This window comes from Podarcis melisellensis, assembly GCF_964234715.1.
Source record: "Podarcis melisellensis genome assembly, chromosome: 11".
In the NCBI taxonomy this organism is placed as follows: domain Eukaryota; kingdom Metazoa; phylum Chordata; class Lepidosauria; order Squamata; family Lacertidae; genus Podarcis; species Podarcis melisellensis.
The window spans coordinates 50617239-50634472 of record NC_138543.1 but is presented as its reverse complement, the minus strand read 5'-3'; the positions used below and the strand labels follow the sequence as shown (position 1 = coordinate 50634472).

At 43.4% G+C, this 17234-nt stretch overlaps 1 protein-coding gene across 1 annotated transcript in view; it reads left to right on the top strand.

Annotated features, from left to right (window-relative positions):
* RAB27B (RAB27B, member RAS oncogene family) overlaps positions 1-17234 on the top strand; it is a 104480-nt gene that overhangs the window by 28152 nt on the left and 59094 nt on the right. Inside the window, exon 3 of the mRNA XM_081930043.1 lies at positions 10169-10253. The gene's annotated coding sequence lies outside the window, so the exon portion shown is untranslated. The remainder of the gene's footprint in view (positions 1-10168; positions 10254-17234) is intronic.

Sequence of the window (17234 nt, the reverse complement as noted above, 5' to 3'; positions counted from 1 at the left end):
CAGGGGGTCCAGAACAAACTGTGCTGTTTATCTTCCCAAGGAACCAGGTCAGATGAAATCGGTGGTATGTGAAGAGTTTATGCTGCTAAGTGAAATGTGCAGCTATTATGCTCATGGGACTCTTTCCCTTGTGATTTGTTAGCAAAGATGGCTTGATCTAATAATTTATGCTACAGCGTACATCAATACAACCACATGCATACGCTGCACCTAAGATCTATGTAGCATTAATTAATGATGTAGTATTAAAGCTGCTGAATTTAATTAAATTCAAATATAATTTATATATTCAACAAAAGTGCCCCTTTTAAGGTGCTGGAGGGTGGAAATTTTCACTCGTGTTTAGAAGGAACACCATCATGGATGTCTTTTCATTTTCCAATGCATCAACACACTTGAACATTCAACCATAGCCAGTACCTATTTTTAAATCCCTCCCCCACTTATTAAAATTCATCAGCTGAGATTGCAATCCTAACCTCACATACCTGGGAGTAACCCCAGTGAATCTAATAGGATAGGACTTACTTCTTGGGAAGACGTGGTAGGTCTGCACTGCAAATCTTTCTTTCATTTTTTTCATTCTCCCTTTCTTGTTTCAGGATCCCAGGACAGCTTTACAGTTGGCACATTAAAAACATGCAGTAAGAAACACCATAAACCAACCAAATTACTGAACCAAACTGTAACTTTATGTTCAGCTGGTCTCACATGGGCATTTTTAGTTCTCCCCAAAAGACTTTAGCAAAACAATGTGAGTTTAAATGGTGCCAAAATCCCGGTAGTTTGTTCGTGGCTCTGCAAATTAAATTGGTTAAAACTTGCAACCCTTAAAATGCATGTATATTTGTAGTCTGATTAAGGGCTCGTCCAGCCTTCCAATTATCCCATGCTTTTCTAGCAGTCTTCTACTCGACTTGCACTTTCCAAGCATGCTTCAGAGCAGTTTCCCCCTTGCCCTGCTCTTTTCCCAGGGAAAACCCACTCTTTAGCTCTTTTGAGTCAACATCATTCTGGAGAAAACCTGAATTGCCATTTGTTCCAATTGAGAGCTGAAGAGCAGTTTTCCTCAGGGAAAGCAATGGAACAAGAGGAAGTATGGATAAACCCTAAGAAGAAAAGATTGTTTCACATTCTTAGGCCAGGATTCCTATTTGGCAAAGAGACTCTTTTTAGACCCGATGTTGTCCACCTCTCTGTGTCTGGGGATGATGTCTGGTTAATGGACACACAGGACTTCACAGCCCCTTTAATCTCATTTTCCCATTAGGAATGCTTGGAGAGGGCTAGTAAATTCTGCTTTAACAGGAGAATAAGGGAAACATTTCAACAGGCAGTTTTTAAAAGTAGGCAGCCGCCTGATGCATAACCTTGAAGGCTGATGTTTTGCTCACAGTTAGTCAAATCTAATGATACGTTCACAGCATGTTTTGATAGTAGTGAAGGACACCATTTGGAGATTAATTCACAAGAAGTGAAGCTTCTTGCCTCATAATACAACAATGGAATAAAAAGCTTTAGATGGAAAGAAGGATGCCCAGTTGTGTGAAATGTCCTTGCTTGTTGTCTAGATGCTTCTGATAAAGTCTGACCTCAGGAAAATTCCTCCCAATGGCATCAACATTTCCATCTGCTTCGTTTTCTATTGGTGATAGTTGAAAGTCCTCTCTGACAGTTTTCCAGCTTAGACAAAGAGGGCACACACCCATCACCCCCCCAAACCCTACCAGAAGTTTAACTTGTTGAGAGCCTTCTTGGTACATATGGAAGTGACCTCAGGCCTTTAGCCTACTGGATTTAACTGAGACTTGAATCCACGAGGCATTTACACTTTTCCAGCATCTTCTGAATTTACAAATGTTTACTCTGGAGTACGTCCCACTGAGATCAATGATGCTTACACCCAAGTTGGTGTACATGCGATTGCTATCTTAATCTGTGTGAAAAAGAGGCATGCAACACTCAAACTATATTTTATTGTTATTGAGAAAATCTCCCCCAGCTAACACAATCACTCAGGATTGGATTGTTGCTTGGAATGTAGTTGTCTTGCACAGATGTCATGGGTAACTGTTGAATCGAAGCATCTGTTATAACCAGAGTTATGTTGTATGTCACAACTCTCTCTTGCACCATAATGGAACTTTACCTGCAATGTTTTTAAACAATAAAGGTTTCATTCAGGGGCCTTTCTCAACTGTAGCTTTCTGTTAGCCTCCAAAGCCAGTTGGTTTACTTGAGCCAAGGAGCTGCTGTAACAGACAGCCTTTCCATCTTTCTTCTTGCAAACATGCACAAAGGTCTCCTATTATTTCTAATACCCTCCTGCCATGTGCACTAAAGAACACGCAATATTAATTTTGTGGTTGGCCGTCCCAAAAAGTTTGGAGTCTAGTTGGTTCTGGAATTGTACTGAAGCGATGTAGAGCAGATGCCAAAGATAACTCTGAGATAATTCTGATGTGGAATGGGTGGTTGACCAGCAAAACTGACACCATTCTCCTCCCCCACCCCTTGGGGATACTCTAGCTCTGAACTTCCTGCATCAAGAAGGAGTTTGGACCTGGTAGATTAAAAGCATCACCTCCAATTCTTTGATTCTACATGATGAGAGCAATGAAACAGATAGGGAGGCAGCCTTATCTGCCCATGTTCTGTAAGACACATACTAAATATGGCCAGCCATGCTATACGCAGGTCTATGAAGTGGTGGCGGTAATGGCCAATAAATCATTCCTCTCCACTCCATCCACCTGATGTTTTCCAAGGGGTGAGAAGGAAGATCTACCAGCTTGGGAAGCCTCTTTAAGTCACTGTAGTGCTTTTTCTCAAAATCTTGCTGGTAAAGGGGTTTTCACTTGTCACCTATGACATCTGTTGCCATTGCTTGGATCATTTCAGGCTCGTTTGATTGAGGATGTGAACATAGTGATAAAGGCTACCATGTGTTCTTTAGATCCATGTGTGTGTCTTGGCTGATCTTAAGTCCTGGGATTTCTTGGAATTTAAGTCATGATAACACATCTTCCCTGAAAGGCAGCTTGCTCTCTATTACTTTGCAATGTGCAGCCACAGCATAACATTGTGTGCATTTTTAGGGGAAACCAACCAGTCAGGAGTACATTGCTTGGGCACATACTGAGTGATTGGTATGTCCTTTCTTATCGTAAGAACCTGAGAACTGGGAGGCAAGGATTAGTGTGTAAGCCACAATGTTGCCTGCTCTTTTAGTTCGGCATAGAGACTTTCCTAGATGTCCATCGGAAAATTAAAACCTATTACGTTTCAAGCCAATCCTTGACCTTTTAACACCTATCGACCATCAACTATCATTTGTAAAAAGCTGTCCGTTTTAAACCAGCATTTGTTGGTTGGTTGGTTGGTTTGCAGTGCAGAGAGGATACAATAGTCAGCCATTTACACAGACCGGTCATTGATATTTCCTAGACAAATGTTTGACTTCTAATTAAGCCTCGGAGTGTACACTGATCTTAAGGCTTTATGTCTGTCTGACACCATTGATTTTCAAGAGGAGAGAAGTGTTTTATTCCGCCCGTTCCGCTATTCATTTGGCCTGCTGTTATTTTCGGAGACAAACCACTCATGAAGATTTATATCTGCTCTGCTTCTAGCATTGGCCACCAATAGCTATTTGATCTTCACTGGTGAGATTCTACAATAAGAGCAGAAGCCCCTGAAGTTTAGGAAATTGTGAATGATGTGCAGAGTGGATAGGTTAGTTACCCTTTCTCAAATAGGGATGAGTGAGTCGATCAAGCTTGTATTTTTGGTTTTCCTGTCTGAAATTCACTACATCAGTTTTTTGGCAGGGGGATTCAAGTCCTCGTGAAAATTCATCAGAATTTTAGCACAGATTTTTCTTAATATATGTTGGCCAGATGAATCCTTGGCCTGGCCTTGCTAGGTTTGAATGATGAAATCTGGAAGCAGAGGAGCAAAGCACAGGTCAGGACTTTGGTGGAACTGGAAGCCCTGGCAGATGGCTCACCTGCCACTTCCACTTGCCCTGATGCTTCCCCTCAGGAATACCAACTGTTTACCCCTGAATCAGGGCCAACGTCAATATGGTTTTCTCTGGATTGACATTTGCTCAAGCTTAGAGGGTTTTCCAGCAGAAAGTCGCAGCGCAAAGGCAAAAACCTCTCAGGCCCATGCCTGGAAAGTGTGGGACAAGCAGAAGACCACTTGGACCCGTTCTTTCTACACAGGGGGCAAGCAAAAGTGTAGATGTGCCCGGAGATGAGCAAGTTTAGGACGAAGATACCTTAAAACAGATAGCAACCTTCGTTCGGCAAATTCTGTGGTTTGCTGGTTTCCTAGTCTGTAAGCTGTTAGAGCTAGCTTCATGGATGTACAAATGAAATAAGGAGACCAAGCATAGTATTTTTGTTCATGGACTCACAGACCACATAATTGCATGCCGCCTGTGGCTCTGCTATATAGCATCCCTTGTTTCTGCTGCTTCCCCCTCCCCACACATTTGTCTGGGGACCAGACATACTTATTCAACTCGGGAATGGGTTCTTGTAACCCATTAGATCCTGGAGGAGATCAATTGTGTGGAAAAGGGAATGGATTAGGCCTTTCCCTCCTCTCCATGATGGATCCCACCCTGCCCCCCAGCACTAGCTTGGAATTTGCATTTAAGGAATCAATGGGGCAGTCAGATTTGTAGCATTCTTGTGAAATAGGCATCCGTTTGCTTCTTTAACTTCCCAAATCTGACATCTAAATTGTCAGTGGCCCTCCAGCACCCAGCTTCGCCTCTGCCACATTTTCCCGTGGGCTTTTCTTTCTCATCTACTTGCCTGTCACTGCTGATTGATGTAACAAGGCAAACCTCATTAATTTATGCATAGGTGTTAATGTTTCGCTGGGTATCAAAAAGTACCTCAGGTCTTCTTGCATGAGAAATCTGTTAGTTTGAATCTGACATTCCCTCGAGTCTTGCAGATCAAAATCTATTACTTTCCTATGCTCAGCTGTTAAGGTCCCCAGTCATCTAGGCCATAAAGAGATACCTGTTTTTGTTTTATTTTGGGGCCTGATTCAGGGTGCTTGGGCTTACCTTTAGGGTGCTGATCCTGAATGCTCATGCAGCTGCAATATCTGTGGTTGTGCCTTCTCACACATGTACCTCCCTGGGTACTAAGATCAGCTGATGCACAGCCTAACTCTGCACCCCTTCTATTTCTACTGAGAGCTGCAGGGTCTTATATGCAGTGACCCCCTTTCAAAAGCGATTAACTTCTCCCTCCACATTGTAGACCTTGCCTCACAGAAAATGTTTTTGTTTATATTGCTTTTGAACTTGTCCTCACCTCCGTTCTTAAGCTGGGTGCTGCTCTTTTGTGTCTTTGACTTGTGATATCTTGCTGTTATCTGGATATTTTGTTTACCTGCATAGACCCTCGTTTAACCAAAGGTCAGTGCAAACAATGATCCATCCATCTATTGTGTTTTTATCTGCTGCTCTGCCTATATGCACTCCGGTAATAAAATATGACTCCTTTATTTACAAACACCTGCCAAGGTATGTGCACCCTTCAAAACCCTCCTATGTGAAAAGCTTTTAGTGCTGCTCCTTTACAAAAGAAAGCACAGAGAAACCGAAACACAGATCTGTTATAGACATTGTTGTGTATCTATAGACAAGCTATTCAATTTCTCACTCCATGAGCACATTCTATGCAAAGTGAGAGGAAAGAATTCCCAAACTCTCAGCAAAACTCCAAAGGAGAGAATGTCTTGATTGTATCAATCATTTTGAGGTGCTGGGATGGAAGCAGAGTATCATTAATGAGACAGCTGCATATTTCAATATACTTTTTTAAAAAGTCTGTTAGAAATATTTGCTGGAAACGCCATTAACATTTCCAGAAAGGAAAATATGAAAGAGACAGCAAGACGTTCTGGCGATCTCCAAATTTAAAGGGTGAATAAATATAGATTGCTTTCATTTCTTCCTCTTTTCTAGACCTGTCTCATGCCAAATGTCAGAAATCCCTATCTTGAATATGTTCTTCAAATAGACCTAATAAGCTTGTGACCCTCCCAGATATTGCTGAGTTCCCACTGCCATCAGCCCTCAGCCAGCATGGATGATGGGAGTTGTAGTCCAACAACATCTGGGAGGGTTACTGGTTCTTCGCCCCTGCACAAGTCACACTTTATGCAGTAGAAAGTTACCTACCAGTGCACAGCTGTTTGCTATGGTGGTGCAGCACAAACTGTGAAGAGAAGGCTCGTGTCTGTAATCCGATGCACACACACCACACATTGGCCAGTCACAGCTTTTCAGTCCATCACACCTCTCCTTGTCTTTGCAGACATTTGTTTCCCCTGAGCTCTTTACAGCTTTCATTGCAAAATGTGCAGCAAACATGTCCATCAAATAGATGCGGTGGGAAGGTAAATGGCATTTCCATGTGCTCTGGTTTTCGTCACAGTGTTCCATTGTGCCAGAAGCAGTTTAGTTTAGTCATGTTGGCTGCATGACCCAGAAAGCTGTCTGTGGACAAACACGGGTTCCCTTGACCTGAAAGCGAGATGAGCGCCGCAACCCCATAGTCGCCTTTGGCTGGACTAAACCGTCCAGGGGTCCTTTACTTTTGTCCTTTACCATCAAATAGCCCCAAACAATGTACCCATTTATTCACTGAAGGCATTGGTTGCCAACATCAACACAGTTTAGGATTCTTGAGCTTTTTAAAGATAGACTCCTTGAGCTCCCCCTCCCCCAACACCAAAAAAATGCAATTTTCAATTGGCTTGCCTAAGATCCGGGACAAAGCACCACCTTTCATATATTCCACCCAGATGTCCATCTTAGAAATCCCGGTAATGTCCAGGACAATCTGGGTGTATGGCAGCCCTAACACAGTTTGAACCTGGCTAATGGGCACTGCATTGACTGGCACAGCTTAGTTTCTCTTAGGGCTGCCATTTTCACACATTTCTGTTGGATAACCTAACACACGTACAGCAGGACATCTGACTGGCCAAACTTTAGCTTTTGATTAGTCTCTAGGACATGATGGCATCAGAGATAAATCTCAGGATCTGACAGTAACGGGACTACAACCCTGAATAAAAAGAAAGAGAGTGCTTGTATCCAGACACACTCGTAAAGCTAATAATCTACACTAGTGGATTTTATTGAGGCATAGCGTATACCAAATAACAACAACAAAAAACAACACCTTTAAAAAACCTGATCAAATAATTCCTGGACTATATCCCCTAGGCTGCAGCTGAGTGTTTGAATGTCCCCTCTGAAAAACAAAAACAAAACATCTCTACAATATCAAGGAGAAGGCTAGGTTGCAATATTTCCCTCTGATTTTTTTAAAAAACGTAATTTTCCCCAGTCGTCGTCTGGAGTAATGCAGTTCAAGAATAGTCTGTCATATGATCTGCTGTTTGTGTAAACTGTCTTATTGGTTCATTTAGAAATAATGGAAGCTTAGAAAAAAAATCAGAAGTATGAAGTCTCCTAGGGAGGCTTTCACCATGATTCTGGAAAATTGGGAAGAGCTAAGTAGACTTTGAGGCTTTTTTTTAAAAAAAATGCAGCTCTATAGCCTGCATCTCTGGACATGAAAATAGGTGGCAAAACTATATTGTTATCCGTGGGCAGAGAGGGGGGCGCTGAATTAACTTTATAAAAAGGCACACCGACCCAACTACAATATCTAACATGGATTCTTTAATGCCATGCCCTTTTCTCTCTGACAGTGTCTGATGTTCTCTTCAGCTCTAGCTGGAACATTTGTCCTTAAAAGAGAAGGACAGGATCATCCAGGGTCTCCCCGCCCTGTTCCTCCACATCCAAGCTGAGACGTGTCTGTATCCTCTTCTAAAACAGTTCACACTGATTGCTAATATCGCAAATATGACACTGTATTTTGCTGCCTCTTCTGTATAGCTGAATCTTCAGTCACTAGCTATTTTTGTGAGATTGCAAGGGGAGATAAGTCTCTGGCCCCTTGAAGAACCCCAGATCTCCAGGAGGCTGTCACCAGATAAACCTGCTCCCACAGGAGCTGTCTAGGAAGTGGTACTGGCGGAGACAGGCAATAATGGCATGGCAGCTAAAACTTCAATATGGTGTTCAGCCCACCCAACACTAGAAACAGTAATGGCCAATAGGTAGGAGGCACCGGATGTTAAGTCAGTCTATTGGTCCTCCCAGTTTTGTCTTCTGTATCCTTGCCCAACCTGGTACTCCTTCAGCATCAGGGAAGGGAAGAAACCTGTGACCTGAAAATGTCGTTTGTCTCCAACTCCTAAATCTCTTAGATCAATTGGGTACCTGATAAACATTTTATTAGGTCTTGTTCCTGATCAGTCACTGCCGGTTCAGACCCCATGAACATATATGTGAATTTAGCATTTACAGTGGTACCTCAGGTTACATACACTTCAGGTTACAGACTCTGCTAACCCAGAAATATTACCTCGGGTTAAGAACTTTGCTTCAGAATGAGAACAGAAATTGTGCTCTGGCGGTGCAGCAGCAGCAGGAGGCCCCATTAGCTAAAGTGGTGCTTCAGGTTAAGAACAGTTTCAGGTTAAGTACGGACCTTCGGAACGAATCAAGTACTTAACCCGAGGTACCACTGTATTTATTTTTTTGCACTGACCTGCATCACTTTACACACACTTGCATTGAACTGCATTTGCCATTTCACCTCCTGTTCACTCAGTTTGGAGGGGTAGTTTTGGAGCTCTTCACAATCCCTTTCGTTTGAGCAACCCTGAACACTCTAGGGTCATCAGGAAATGTGGCCACCTTGTCGCTCATCCCTAACTCTTGAATGTTTATCAACAAGTTAAAAAGCACAGAATACTGATCCTTGAGGGACTCTACTTTCTATAACTCTCCATTTGTTCCTATTCACTGCTTGCTGCTATTTAACCAATTCCTGATCTGCAAGAGGACCTCTCCTCTTATTCCACGATTGCTAAGCTTTCTCGGGATTCTTTGGTGGGGTACCTTGTTGAAAGCTTTTCAGAAGTCCAAATACACTTATATCCAGGGCTTTTTAAATAGAAAAAGAGGTGCCGGAACTTGTTTTTAGGGGGAGCACCTGCCCACAGCCACTTTCAGCGTCATCAAAACGGCAGAATAAATCCCATTGCCCTATGCCGCTGCCCTCAGACTCCGCCACACCAATTGTTGCGCTGCCCCAATTGCCATAATGCCTGCCGCCTCTGACACACAGCCATGAGCATTTAGGAATGCAGCGCTAAAGAGTTGCCGGAATGCACCAAAGAGGTGCTGGAACTCAGTTCCGGTGAGTTCTGGCTGAAACCCCCCCTGCTTGTATCTTTATTTATTAAAATAAAGGGTGGTTGTATACCACCCTTCATCCAAAGATCACAGGGCAATCTACAACATAATAAGAGAACACAAAATATATAATAAATGAAAACAAACCAATGACCCCCCTCCCGCAAACACATTTCAAAGGCCATGTCAATCAGCCAAAGGGTTGATTACAGAGAAATGTTTATACCTTGCACCAAAAGGTATGTAATGAAGGCACCCTGCTTGTTGATGCACTCAAAAAAACTCTTAATAGGTTCATAAGAAAGGACTTCCCTTGCAGAATCCCCTTGAAGAAGCCATGCTGGCTGTACTTCAGCAAGGCTTGTTCTTCTATATGTCTGGTTATTTTATCTTTAACAATGCTTTCCAGCAATTTTCTGGGATATATGCTTTGCTAACCGGCCTGTATTTTCCAGAATTCCCCCACTGGATCCCGTTTTTCAAAACTGGTGTCAAATTGGCTACTTTCCTGTCCTCAGGTTATGGAGGCTAATCTGAGGGAGAAGTTACATGTTTCTGGTTAGTAGATCAGCAAGTTCGTGTTTGAGTTCTTTGAGAACTCTTGAGCGGATGCCATCTAGACCCGGCAATTTGTCAGATTTTATGTCACGATTATCTGCCTCAGCTCCTTGGAAGCATTGTCAGGTGCATTTTTCACATGGATGAGTTGTTAAACAGTGTCTTTATTCATACGAGGTATACGGGGCTACACACCCTACCTCCATCAATATCCTGTATTATGTGCTGTCCTTGGGAGACAAAAGCTTGCTTCACTGTTAACATTGTCCTTTCCCCTATCCAACACCCACAGAGTCTCATGAAAAGGCTGTGATGGAAAACAGGATTTCATTTCCCCTCACTTCTGTGCTTTGAAGGATTCCGCACAGTCACACCACAGGTAAGAACAGTTATGTTTTGTTTTGCTTTGCTTTAATTAAGGGTGACGTTTAGGGCTGTGTTTATTTACAATACGATTATTGTTCTTTAATCTTTAAGATATTAGGAAGTAGTCATAGGTCAGTGCTAGAGCATTATGCAGAAGTCTCCAATCCCTGGCTTCTCCAGTTACAATGATCATTTGGCAGGAAATTTTTTTTTTTGCCTAAGACCCTGGGTAGTTGTTGCCAGTCAGAGTAGACAGTGCTAGGCTAGATGGACAAACACTTTGAGCTGGTGCAAGGCTGTTTCGAAATTCTGCACTAAGAGCTGGATTCAACAACCTGTGCAAATTAAGCAAATGTATGTAAACATGCTTATTTTGTGCATTTCTGCTTTGTTTACTTACTTACCGTATTTTTTGCTCTGTAGGATGCACTTTCCCCTCCAAAAATGAAGGGGAAATGTGTGTGCATCTTATGGAGTGAATGCAGGCTTTCGCTGAAGCCTGGAGAGCGAGAGGGTTTGGTGCGCACCGACCCCTCTCGCTCTCTAGGCTTCAGGCAGCTATCCGAAGGCTTGCGGATAGCAGCCTGAAGCCTGAAGCCCGGGGAGCGCAGCGCCAACTGCCACTGCGCTCCCCGGGCTTCAGGCAGCTATCCGCAAGCCTTCTGAGTGCAGCAGGAGTTCCAGCTGTGCTCACAAGGCTTGTGGATAGCTTCCTGTTCAGGGGGCTGGGGTCGGGGGAAGCTCGGGCTTCCACCGTCCCCAGCCCTGCAAGCTCCGGGAGCAGCAGCGAGGTTGCGCGCAATCTTGCCACCACTCCTGGACCTGTTTTGGGGGCTGGGGTCGGGGGAAGCTTGGGCTTCCCCCACCCCAGCCCCATGGCTAAAAACGAAGCCGTGCACAGCCTCTCCTGGCTGGAGAGGTTGCACGCGGCTATGGCAGAAGCTGTCTTGGCTTCTTTGCTCTTTGGGGCTGGGGGGGGGAATTCTTTATTCCCCCCCTAAAAACTAGGTGTGCCCTATGGTCCGGTGCGCCCTATGGAGCGAAAAATACGGTACTCACTTATTTCATATTTCAGAGTTTGGGTCCTAGGGATTTTGCTAGTGATGCAGTGAAATGCTCAGAGCACTATCTGAAACTTCAGTTCTCGATACCCAGAAATCTATTCAGATGACCACCATGAATTTTACTGAAAATTTAAAACATACCTGTGCACATTTACCTGGGAGTAAGTTAATTGAACTAAGGGTGCTTACTTCCAAGTAGACATGTACCGGCTCGCACTTTAAATATCCTAGAAAGGAAGTGAAATAATCTGACAGATCACAGTTGATTTTACCATGAAAACACCTCTGTTTAGCATAATGCTGAAAGGTGAGAGGAGTTTTGTTATGTAATGAAGAACCTGAGTCCGTTTGAATTGCTGAGTTGGGTGGTGCTGGGAAGATTGTGAACATTATGTTAGGTTAAAATGTATTTATTGGTTTAAAACTGTCTGTTCAAGAGCCCCAGGCAGCTAAGAGCAGCACATTTAAAACAAATAGCATGAAAACACAGTAAAATAGCGCAATGAGACAGAAAACAGCGAAATTACTATAATTGCAGTAGATGACAAGTCACAATAGACACCGTCTTTCCCCAGAGAGAGACCACAAAGCCTGGTTTTAACCACAGGGCAGAATGCATGTAATGATGGGGTTAGAGTGGTTTCATTGAGGAGGACCATTCCACAGCTATGGAGTCAGGACTGAAAAGGACTCACTTCTTGTGTCTACCACTACATCTCAGTCAACATGGAGGAACATGCACATATTTTTCTGGGTGGAATCCACCCCTGGCTGGTAAGGCCCCAAATATGAGCGGCAGGGAAACTTTGAGGTCATGGCATTTTTGTTTTGAGCAAGATTTTAAGCCAGCTGGATCTGGTTGGGGCTACTTTTCTCTATGAGCATCCTGTCTTGTTTATCTTCCAGCAACTGTTGTTGCCTGGAAGGATAACGGGGAGATTTCTAGATCCTCGCTGTGCATAATTTAGTGCCGATAAAGCTGCTAGTGCAGATCTTTAAATACAAAGCCAGGATCCGTACACGTCTGAAAATATCTTTTTGCAGCCATAAGGGGCAGAATTCCCTGTTAGAAAAACGTAATGAAAGCTGAAATTTTCCGGAAACTGAATATTGCCTTGAGTACAAGGTTTCCATGCTTTTTCTGACCTTGCATACAGTAATACATGCACACGGCCCTGGTGGAGCTTTGCGTATCTTCTGCTTGGTTCCTCTAATTCTACATAAGGAACAAAAGCAGATAGGAAGACTGTTCCAGAACCATAAGAGGATAAATTCCCTGTCTGCCCATGTGCAGCCCCTGCTTGCTACACACTTGCCTCTATATTTCCCACCCTGGAGCTATTTAAAAGCAGGAACTCCTCAAAGTAAATCACAGGCATCTCCACTCCTGAACATAGCTGTCAAGTGTCCCTTATTTGAAGGGACAGTCCCTTATTCCAGGGCCATGTCCCGCTGCTGTCCCTTATTGATGGATGTCCCTTAAATGTCCCTTAAATGATGTCCCTTAAATTTAAAAGGAAGTAGCTCCTCTCCCTCCCTCCCTGCTGGCCAGGGAGGAGGGAGGTTTGGCTGTGTTGCTCGCCCAATAAGAAGTCTAAGAACGATTGGGGGGTGGAGCTTGCATGCCTTGTGTGTGGCTAGTTAATGCAATCTGAGGGGTTTTTTGAATGCTGGACGCCATTTTGTGCACATGCTGCTGCAAACTTTGCAGTGCAAAGCCAGGCCGGAGAGCCATCTTAAGTTGAGGCTGCATAGGCCTTGTGGTGCATGTGATTCAGATTCTATTCAGTTGAACCTCTGGTTACAAAGTTGGTTGGACAGTGTTCTCGGAGCTACCAGCATGAGTTTGACCAGACTGCAGGAGGACAGGAAGACTGGAGTGCCTGGAACAGGTGAGGCTGCAGGTCCCTTATTTTGGCTGCTGGTCCCTTATTTTCAAGGCTGCTGGTCCCTTATTTTCAAGGCTGCTGGTCCCTTATTTTCAAATCTGTAAGTTGACAGCTATGCTCCTGAATGATTCATGAGAGTGCCATTAAAACGTGCGCTCATTTGCTATGCATTCACAATGGTGTAACAATGCAACAGTGCAATCGTTTTGCCATGTCACAATAAACTTGCTTGCTAGAGTATTGTTTGAAATATTTGATGGTGCTTTTCCAGGTGGCTTTTGAATTAGACTCAGATTTTCAAATTTGAATCAGGAGGGGTGTAAAGCAGTGAAACTAGGATGCCTCAAATTTAATTTCACACAGATGATCCCAGAAAGGTGCCATCTGTTGTACGTTGACAAATACAGAGAAGATTTTAATGGGATGTAGATATTCTATCATATGTGATAGATATACAGATAAGGCCATCCTCTACTGAAAAATGTTGATTGTACATTTAGAGAGGCACAAATGTGAAGACTTTCCTTCCCAAATTGATTGGGGTTGGTCGTCCAATGTTTTTGTGGTAGGGTACCTGGTGGCTGATTCAAGATTTGTGCAGTTTTAATTGCATTGGAAACTTCAGATAAGTGCAAATTTCAAAGGATAGCTCCTTCTTTGGTTTGTGCATTATTTGGCAAGTGCTTTGAGATTAAGCAGTATATGCATCTTGTGAAATAAAGCTAATGTTAAAAATTCCAGCTTGCTACTCCCTGTTTCTATATTTGTAGATATTACAGAAACATCACAGTGATTTATCAATCTTTCCTCTTGAGAAGTGGGGTGGGTCAGTCTATTTTAGGTCTGTGTCACTTTCACACGCTTTCATTCATAAGTCTGTTCATGCCCTTTCCAAATCTATCTATGCTTTAAAAAAAACAATCTACATGAAAATTCAGGTTTAAATGTGTATTTCTGAGTGCATAGACGTGGTTAGTAGATGCTTCTTCCAACAATGAGAATCGTGTACAGAGAGCACATGGTGTTTTTGTGCATGGGCAGTAGTAATGTTTGCTGGCAGCCCACATGACAAACCAACAGCTGTTTAACAGCTGTCTCTTCACGTCTCCTGTTAAATTGCCCCAATTTTAAACCCATAGAGGTTTCAAAATGGAGATTCTCAGGAATGCCTCGATTAAATATCTTCTGCCCCACATTTCCACAGGAGGTAGGGTTGCCATATTCTGAAAAGTGAAAAACCGGACAGAGTTGTTAAGCTTCGTTTTGCTGCTTTTCTTTTCTTTATAAAGATTTTTTAATATATAAAAATAGCCCAACTTGCCATACATCCAGGCTTCCCCAGACATTTTGCCGATTCAGCAAAAATCCGCCTGGACACCATTTTTCTGAGTGATTCTCGGATGTATCTTATGGCAGCCCTAACAGGAGGCCTTATGTCAGGGCAGCCCAACTTTTCATACCAAGTGGGTCCCAAGAGTACTTTGGTATGGAACCTGCGAGCTGCACACTGCCTTGTCACGTGGGGAGGGGAATGAGGCCCAAACTGGACACCCCCAGCCTTTGCACTGCCTGTTGGACTACCCTACCTTAGGTGGAAAATGTCCCATTTGGATGAGGGCACCTAAAAGGTGGGAACTCCAGGCTTAATTTTGATACTGGCTGTGTTGTGTTGAAACAGGCAGCCACTGAAATTCTTACAGGCCTAGAAGTAATAACACCCACTGTTATGCAAACCCAAATGTAATTGTCCTCTCTTGCTTCCTTAGTGAGTTATTACTTCTAATACTCTAATGCTCGTAACAGTAACTAAAAGCTCTTCATACCATTGTTACAAGTTAGTGACTAGCCTGTGTCTCCAGGCTTGCAAAACAAAACCATCCTGTGCTACATAACAGGCAATAATACAATGAGCACAATGTGGAACTGCGTGGAAACTTTAAATTTAATCTACTGAAGTTTCCACCCATTGCTAGAAGCAAAGGGCATCTTCAGTAGGTTCTGTGATAGCACTGAAATGATAATTTTTCTGTCTCAGCCCTATTGTGGGGGAGAAGCTTGCTCATGAGTAGCCCATCAAGGGCCTCTTGGTGAGGGGATGGCCCTGTGTACCTGAAGGAGCATCTCCATCCCCATTGTCCTGCCCAGGCACTGAGGTCCCCTGAGCTCCAAGGGTCTTCTGGTGCTTTCCTCATTGTGAGAAGTGAAGTTACAGGGAACCAGGCAGAGGGCCTTTTTGGTAGTGGCACCTGCCCTGTGGAATGCTCTCACATCAGATGTCAAGGAAAGAAACAACTATCCTATTTTTAAAAGACATCAGAAGGCAGCCCTGCTTAAGGAAGTTTTTTATGTCTGGTGTTTTTAATGTTTTGTTGGGAGTCGCCCAGAGTGGCTGGGGAAACCCAGCCAGATGGGTGGAGTATAAATTGTTATTATTTATAGAGGAAAGGGAGGTTGTGAACTCTCCTTCATTGGACGTTTTTAATAAGATGTTGGATGGGGAAACCCAGTAATGTGGGCATCATCATCATCATCATCATCATCATCAGGTCAGCCCTTACATAGCCAAATGGACCTTCCCTAGTGTGAGCCCTGAAAAAGAGAATACTGGAGCGGCAAGCTTGGAGGAATCCAAGGTCTTCAGTGGTAGTAAGACACATGCTTTGCTTGCAGAAGGTCCCAGGTTCAGTCCCCAGCATCTCCCAGTATGGCTGGGAGAAGTCTGAAACCTTGGACAGCTGCTTCCAGTCTGTGTAGACAATACAGAGCTAGATAGGCCAGTGGTATCACAGCTTCCTCTGACCCTAATCAGAGAGGTAATGGTGGGGCTAAAGACAGGTTACAAGATTCCAGTGTCCTCTCAATGGCTTATAAGCCAGTGTGGTGTAGTGGTTAAGAGTGGTGAACCGGGTTCGATTCCCCGCTCCTCCACATGCAGCTTTTGGGTGACCTTGGGCCAGTCACACTTCTCTGAAGTCTCTCAGCCCCACTCACCTCACAGAGTGTTTGTCGTGGGGGAGGAAGGGAAAGGAGAATGTTAGCCGCTTTGAGACTCCTTCGGGTAATGATAAAGCGGGATATCAAATCCAAACTCCTCCTCTTCTTTTTATAAGCCACAGAGCAAGTAATGGAAAGTCTGAGGAAGGCAGGTGACGCCTTCTGACAAATGAGAATGTTATGTACTCTCCTTCATGATGAGCAGGTCTTCTCTAGTCAGACAGGATGACAGAGAAGGGAGTGTGTTCCTGACAGAAGCAAGGAACAGCTTTCCGAAACCGTGTGGGACCCTGGCTAATGCAACACCCAACAATTACCAGTTAAAATTTGCTCCCACCAATCAATCAACTAAAGCTTTAGTTGATTAATCTACTGATTACTTGTTGATTCGGTAACATTTTTTAACCTTCTCTGAAGTCCAAAGGGCACCGAGAGCAGCTTGCCTGCAATCAGTTAAAAGAAGACAGACCCTGCCCACAGGGTTCCCATCTAAATGACACAACAGAAACATAAAACGGAATTGGGGTTGGGAGGTTGAAAAGGACTTGCCGCCCTGAGCACTTATTTTTCCACATGAAAACTGGTATTGGTCACTGCCAGAAACAGCGGTAAAAGGCTAGCTGGAACTTTCGCCTGATATGGGTAATTTTGTCTTTTTTAGGTCCCACACCAGGGGGAAGACGCATGCTTCCAGTCCTGTTTCCTCCAATAATATGTCAGAGAATTCTGATAATAAAGCTAGAGCAAAAAGAAAATTACTATTTGCCAAAGCACAGTAGGATGACTTGTGCCATTTTGTTTGGTAACTTCCTCAACATTTTCATCTCAGTTGCCCTAAAAAAGAAGCTGAAATCAAAATAAAATAAATAAGTACTGTATTTTTTTTAAAAAAAACAACCTTTAAAATGTTACTTTTTTAAAATGTTGAATTAGTTTTACCTCAGAATGTAAACTCCATGGCAAATAATAATTCTTCTTCTTCTTCTTCTTCTTCTTCTTCTTCTTCTTCTTCTTCTTCTTCTTCTTCTTCTTCTTCTTCTTCTTCTT